This window comes from Canis lupus, chromosome 22, assembly GCF_003254725.2.
Source record: "Canis lupus dingo isolate Sandy chromosome 22, ASM325472v2, whole genome shotgun sequence".
NCBI classification, from domain to species: Eukaryota; Metazoa; Chordata; class Mammalia; order Carnivora; family Canidae; genus Canis; species Canis lupus.
In genome coordinates this window covers 38,492,642-38,499,618 of record NC_064264.1, presented here as the reverse complement: position 1 = coordinate 38,499,618, position 6,977 = coordinate 38,492,642, and the positions used below count along the sequence as shown (strand labels likewise).

The following is a 6,977-nucleotide window of genomic DNA, read 5'->3' as shown; positions in this document are numbered from 1 at the left end:
TTGGCCCAGGGCTTGGTCCTAGAGTCCCAGATCGAGTACTCCGTCGGGCTCCCGGCATGAAGACTGCTTCTCCCTCTGCCTGTGTCTCTGCCTTTCTCTGTCTATCATGAATAAATAAATAAAATATTTAAAAAGTCAATTATTTCAAAGTATATAATTATAGATGGTATGATTTGATGACAAAATTTTTAGTGTGATCATGACAGAATTAATGAAGTGAGCAGAAGATATGGTCACCATTTAAAGGGTAATAAGCAAAAGAACAGCAAGCCATACATGTGGCTGGTATTACAATGGAAATAACACATTTCTGAGTAATTTGTAGAATGGAGAGGATTATGGTTGGCCAGGGAAGTTATACCTTCTACTATTCATTAAGATTGTGGTGTACAACTAGTTCTCCAGGTGCAATTTTGAATGTTTTCCTATGGGTGTGAGAGTGAAAAAGACTGTTCGTTCAAGGTATGATCTGTGTAATGTTGACTTATAAAGGTTTCAAAACAATATAGCCGGCCCTTAGTTTATTTTTTTAAGATTCTATTTATTTATTCATGACAGACAAAGAAAGAGAGAGACAGAGACAGAAGCAGGCTCCATGCAGGGACCCCAATGTGGGACTTGATCCCACAACTCCAGGATCATACCCTGAGCCAAAGGCAGACACTTAACTGCTGAGCCACCAGGTACCCCTGGCCCTTAGTTTCTTGAGAATGCACTTTACAACAGAAGTAGAACTTGGGAATGAACTACAGCTGAGTCGGACATTTTTTCAGAGATTTCCAGAAGTGTTTTAACTTATATACTATTTTTCCAATTTTGCAGACAAAACAAGTGCTTAAATAATATTTGCATCTGATTTAATGCTTAAATCACAGCTGTCAACTAAAGCCTTGTGGGACACCTTATAATGGATTCATGGTGTAACCTAATGGGTTGACAGCCCAGGAGACCAATTCTATAAGTGTTAGAATTGCTTTTGTTTTTTTAAATAAAAAGCACACTGTTTAAAATACTGTGGCTAGTAACTTCCTTTCAATTAAAGACAGAAAGAAACACATTCATATCCTTCTGGGAATGCTATACTAATATTTCCAAAGGATCAACAAGAACCATTAACATTCCTACCTCTGGGGAGAGGGGTATATTAGTATGTCATAGGAATTTTTACTATGCAATTTTATAATATTTTGTATTTCTAAAAAAATATTTTGTACTTCTTTCTGTTATTAGATGTATGCATTTTGTGTGTGTGCATGTGTGTGGTTTATTCATTCAAAAGCACAATATAATGTTGATTAAATAGTCACTTCATAATTTTATATTAAAGTTTACTTATAAAATAAAATATAAATATTTCAAAATACATTTATATTTTTTATTATTTTTTATTCCAACAGTGATTAATTTGATTCATTCCTCTCAGACTTTAAGAATAACTCATGGTGAACTCACTTGCAATTCTCATATAAAACAAATCAAAGTTGATTAAAAAAAAAAGAACTTCCGAGATGATATTCCTATGTGAGCTGCCAGCACTCAGTGTGAAAGAGCATTAGTGTCATTTATATGAAAAGTCTTTCAAGTCAATGACAGAACTGGGCCAGAAGCAATGAGAATATATTAAGTGAAAGGATGTTCAATGACCATCTGAAACCATAGTACAGAAGCTGCCAGCAGCTCTTTTTGCTTTTACATAGCCTAAGAGAAACAAAAATCTACCCTTCATATTTTCAGGAAGCAAAACTATCATATTTGTACTTTTAACCTATCAACATTGATCAAGAGAAAAGTGTGTTTCATTTATTTTAGTTGATATCAATAAAAGTCTCAAATACTCTGATTACAAATGTTTGAAAATAGTGAAAACCAATGCATAGAAAATGCACGGCTGAGATGACATTCAACATACTTAAATTTTTTTCAACTGCATTTTGTTCTATTGAATAGTTCTAAACCTAGCATCAAAATGTATCAAATACCCATCCCACCCCCACCCCCATATACATATACTCACACACACACTCATGTGTAAAGAATCGCCCCACTCCAGCATTTTTAAAAGATGTTTTTGTTTCTATTCCCTTTCCCAGAGGGGTATAAAATCTACTAAAAGGGGTATAATCAATCAAAATAAATCAGCTCACTAACAAGACACTCCCAGATAATTTAAATTTTTGGTTGTGGAGCATAGTCAGCACATTATTTCAAAGTTCAGAGTAATCTGAACAGAGAATTCAAAAGTGACACCTACATTTGCTGACAGGTTTATATAAGACAAACATTCATTTTTTCCAGTGTATATGTCAAAGGACCAAGACCTCTGATCATCAAAAGAAGTTACTTTATACATTATGGTGCACAGAACAATACGGGAAAGAAACTTTATCAGAGAATGACCAAAAGGCATTTTGCAAAAGGCTCATATCACTGTGAACCAGAAGGACTGGAGGTCAGTGCCCAGTGGTCTTCATTAGCTTGACCTTTTCTCTTCTTTAGTTGCAGGGGCCTCAATGGGAGCTGACTCTTCTAAATGTTCTGTTGGCTTCTTCTCTTCCTCCTTCTGACGATAGAGGTTGGGGCATTTCTGCAAGCATTTATGCCTGGCTCAGAACTGCTCTACACAGTCTGATAGCTTGACATCTCCTGTGCTATAGTGGAAGCAGGAAAAGATTCACTTAAACTATTCCCCCACAGGGGCCACTGACCATTCCCCCAAGGCACAGGCAGTTCCAGTTAATGTCTCCATTTGGCAGGACCAATTCATGCTCTTCATGCTGATCCTTGGGATCATCAGCTACTAACTCTACACCGCTTGGAGTTTCATGGTTATTGTAAGTGACAGAATGTGTTCTTTCCCTTCCTTCTGAGTAGGCCATGGCTGCAGCAGGGCTGGCAACTACTAGGCCCATAGGAACCTGACCCCTCCAGGCATACCCACCACGTGCCTGCCTCTGCCTAATACTTACTATTATTCTAACAGCTTAACTTATCTCACATATTTTTGTGTTTTTTTTCTGCCCAAGTAACTTTCACTTTTCCTCTAGACCTGGAGTATTTCCAGGATTTTTGAGTCATAACTTGCACTGTCACTAACCTGTGTGATCTTGATGATATCTGCCTTGTGTTTTTTAGTATGAATAACATCAATAAAATATTTTAATATTTATTGTGCTTACCATTTTAATGAACCTGTACATGTCTTTTGATACATTTCCTGAATAATGTGTCATAATGAAGCAAGAAAATGTTTTTTTTTTCTTTTTTTCACAAATTTGTGATGATAGGCTAAAAGATATTAAGTCATATAGCACACAATGTACAAATTTATATACATACATAGTAAGTGGTGAAATCATACTCTGGTCTATTACTTATGGCCCATACTTATTTCACATCTTTATATTGCCTATGAAAAAACTTTAGAAAAGGTCATAAAATGCAAAAAAAAAATGTTTTGCATGCTGTTATTCAACAAAATCACTTTGATTTCTGCCAATATCTTTTCTAGCACACATTGTGACTTAAGTTATTTATTTGCATACCTCTATCTGTTTTGATTGTGAGCAAACTAAGGCCATTATATGACCTATTAAATTTAGAAATTAAGAAAAAATACTGAAATTACATCATGACATTATGCATTTCCTCTGTATCCTATTCTTCTGGTGGCTTTTACCCTCAGCTTTATTGAGATATAACTGACATATAATATGTGATTTAAGGTAATTTGATACACACTCATAGATGATAGAGAGATAGATAGATAGATGATGATAGATAGATAGATAGATAGATAGTGAAATGGTCACCAAACTAATGTCAATATGTCGATCATCTCACATAATAACTTTGTGAGTGTGTGATGAGGACATTTAGGATCTTAAGTATTTTAGATTTTAAGTATTAAGTATACTTAAGTATTTAAGATTTCAAGTATATAATATGCTATTAACAATAGTGACCATGCTGAATATTAAATCCATCTTTTATAAGATGAGAACTTACTCATCTTATAAAAGGTAGTTTGTACTCTTTGACCATTATCCCCTGATTCCAACCATCCCCAACCCCCAGGAATCACCAATCTACTCCTTCTAGGAGTTTGGTGTTTTAAGGATCCACATATTAGTAAGATCATACAATATTTGTCTGACTTATTTCACTGTTAATGTCTTCAAGGTTCATCCATATTACCACAAATGGCAGAGTCTCCTCCTTTTTCTTCCTCTCTTCTTCCTCTTCCCCTCCTTCTCCTCCTCCTCCTCCTTCTTCTTCTTCTAGATTTATTTATTTCTTATTTGAAAGACAGAGTTTGGGGTGGGGAAGGGTAGAGGGAGATGGGAGAGAGAAACTGAAGCAGACTCTGCACAGAGTGTGGAGCCCAAAGAGGGTGGTGGTGGTGGTGGGGAATCGATCTCAGGATTCAGAGATCACCGTTTGAGTCAAAACCAAGAATCAGTCCCTTAACTGACTGACAATGCAAGTGCCCCATGATTTTCTTCTTTTTCTGCTTGAATAATATTTTGAGGAATCTTTACACTATTTTCCACATGTCTGAATTTGCATTCTGACCTACAGAACACAATGGTTTCCTTTTCTCCATCCTCCCCAATACTTATCTTTTTGTCTTTTAATAAGAGCCATCTAAAATGTGTGAGGTGACAGCTCATTATGATTTTGAGTTGCATTTTCCTGATGATTAGTGATGTTAAACATTATTTTCATGTACCTATTGGCCATTTATGTTTTATTTGGAAAAATGTCTGTTTGGGTCCTCTGCTGGCACCACATTTTGAAAGATGCCATCATCAAAACTGATTATCTGAGGATCTACAGTGAATGAAAAGTCACTCTTCTCATTTATCCTGTGTATGCTTACACTTAACACAGTGGTGATGTTTCTGGTATTTACAAGAAACATCTAAAACATCTGAACTCTTTTATTAAATATACATTAAATTCAACACAATTTTTTCTCTAATATTTACACTGGTATATTGGGTGGTCTGCCTGTGCATTTTGCAGGTCATGCATCCATTTCTGTGAACCATTTACTCAAATCTACATTCTTTTTCCCCAGGTGAGTTAATGTTTTAAATCAAAACACTTTTGACTTGAGAGAAAGCCTGGATTAGAATATTTTGATTTAACTTTTATCATATGGATATTAGAAATTCCCTTTCGGTTTTGAAATTTCATAGTTTACATATCTGAATATCTAAGATTCATGAGTTTTGGTTTTTTACCTGGTTTCATAGAAAATGCTACAGCAGACAGTGCTTCTCAACTGCTACTTTAAACTAAAAATCCCAAGACATATATTTTTTGCAACTAACTTGGAATAGGAAGGGGTAGAAAAAGTGTTTTCCACATATACCATTGTATCATTTCCAAAAAAAACCAAAAATTATATTCAATCAAAGTAATTTTACAATTACTTACTGAATAATGGATGTATGCTATGCCAACCATAGTATTAGTTATATAAATTCCAATTGATAAAATTTGAATTTTCAAGTAGCTCTAGTTCTTTCAAGGGACATAGATGCATAAACAATTAATTGTAAAGCAATCCAAGAGTGCCTTTGTTAATTATATTAGTGAAGTTTCATTTAAGCCTAAGGGAATCTATTACTTGGTCATATATAAGTTACTGAGTAAAGTGAACCATCTATTTTTTTTCATTTTCCACAAAGAAATTGGATTATATGACTCTTTGTTAATAACCTGAGCTGAAGTACTGAGAATCAAAATTCCATATTTAGGGAACATGTATATTTATCAGTTTTAATATGCAAATTTCCAGGGTTATTAATTATAATGTGAATCATTTCAAATATAGGAAACATTTGCATATCCAGTTTGCTTTCTGTATGTTCTATCATATGGATTGGTCCCTGAGTACTCAGGTTAATTAACTAATCACTGCACATTGTCAAGCCTCTATTATGCTCTCTGCTGTAATCCTATCACTGACTTGTTCTGGGTTGAGATTTATCTTAGGAACTGAGAGCCAAGGCTGGAACACTCTGAACAGAATGTTCTATTTCTGTATAAGATGATAGATGTTGCTCTTGCCCAGAATGACAACACTTTGCACTGCTCCCAATCTGTAAATTGTTCCATTTGCTTGGCATAATAAGTATACTGATGTATTTAATTCTTTCTACCAGGACCATGCTGTTCAATTCCTCTCTGCTAGCCAAATATACCAGAAGTCATAAATTTCTCATCAGTAGGGAACTAAATGTGATCCTTTTTATATGTAAAAGTAGTGTTACTATCCTGCTTATAGGGTTTTTGAGTTACTGTATTTTCAAAATTCATGATTGGAAAAAGATTTATTGTGATTTTTTTCACTTTTATCAACTACTTTGTTGTAGCCCAGAAAAGATCCTGACAAAATAGTTGTCTATAATCACAGATACAATCTGTGGAAATGATTTAATGTTTATATAACTACTACTTCTTTTCTAAATGAACTTTCTTTAAGTCCCTTTCATATACTGCAAATAATTAAAGAAAAAAAAGAGCTTGTTTTGGCTTTACATATTATGGAATGATATGACTCCATATATTCAGCTATTGTACCATGTACAATTTTGATTTCTCTTTTGTGACACTTCCTTTTAAACAAAAAAATTAATTTAATAAGCATGGAATGCTTTTAGTTTCCCCCCAAAAGGAGGCTGCCTCAAGGAAACAACGTTTGGAGTGTTTGGCACCAAGTGTTATTGGTTTCCTTTATACTTTCATACTACCAGAATCATACTCTGTGCTTAGCAACTAAGTTAAGGAACAATGAATTATGACCCACTGGCTCAACCCAGCCCATTACATCATTGTGTAAAGCAAGTTTTATCGGAGCAGTGCTCACTTATTTAATGTTGTCTATGGCTGTTTTAGCACAATATTGGCAGATATGACTTTAACTGCCACAGAGACTTTGTGGCCTATAAAGCCTAAAATATTTACTT

The 6,977-nt window shown here is 34.6% G+C and overlaps 1 pseudogene; it reads right to left on the bottom strand.

Annotated features, from left to right (window-relative positions):
* Positions 1-2,470: 2,470 nt before the first annotated feature.
* Positions 2,471-2,876, bottom strand: LOC112655851 (mitochondrial intermembrane space import and assembly protein 40-like; annotated as a pseudogene).
* Between the last annotated feature and the right edge of the window lie 4,101 nt (positions 2,877-6,977).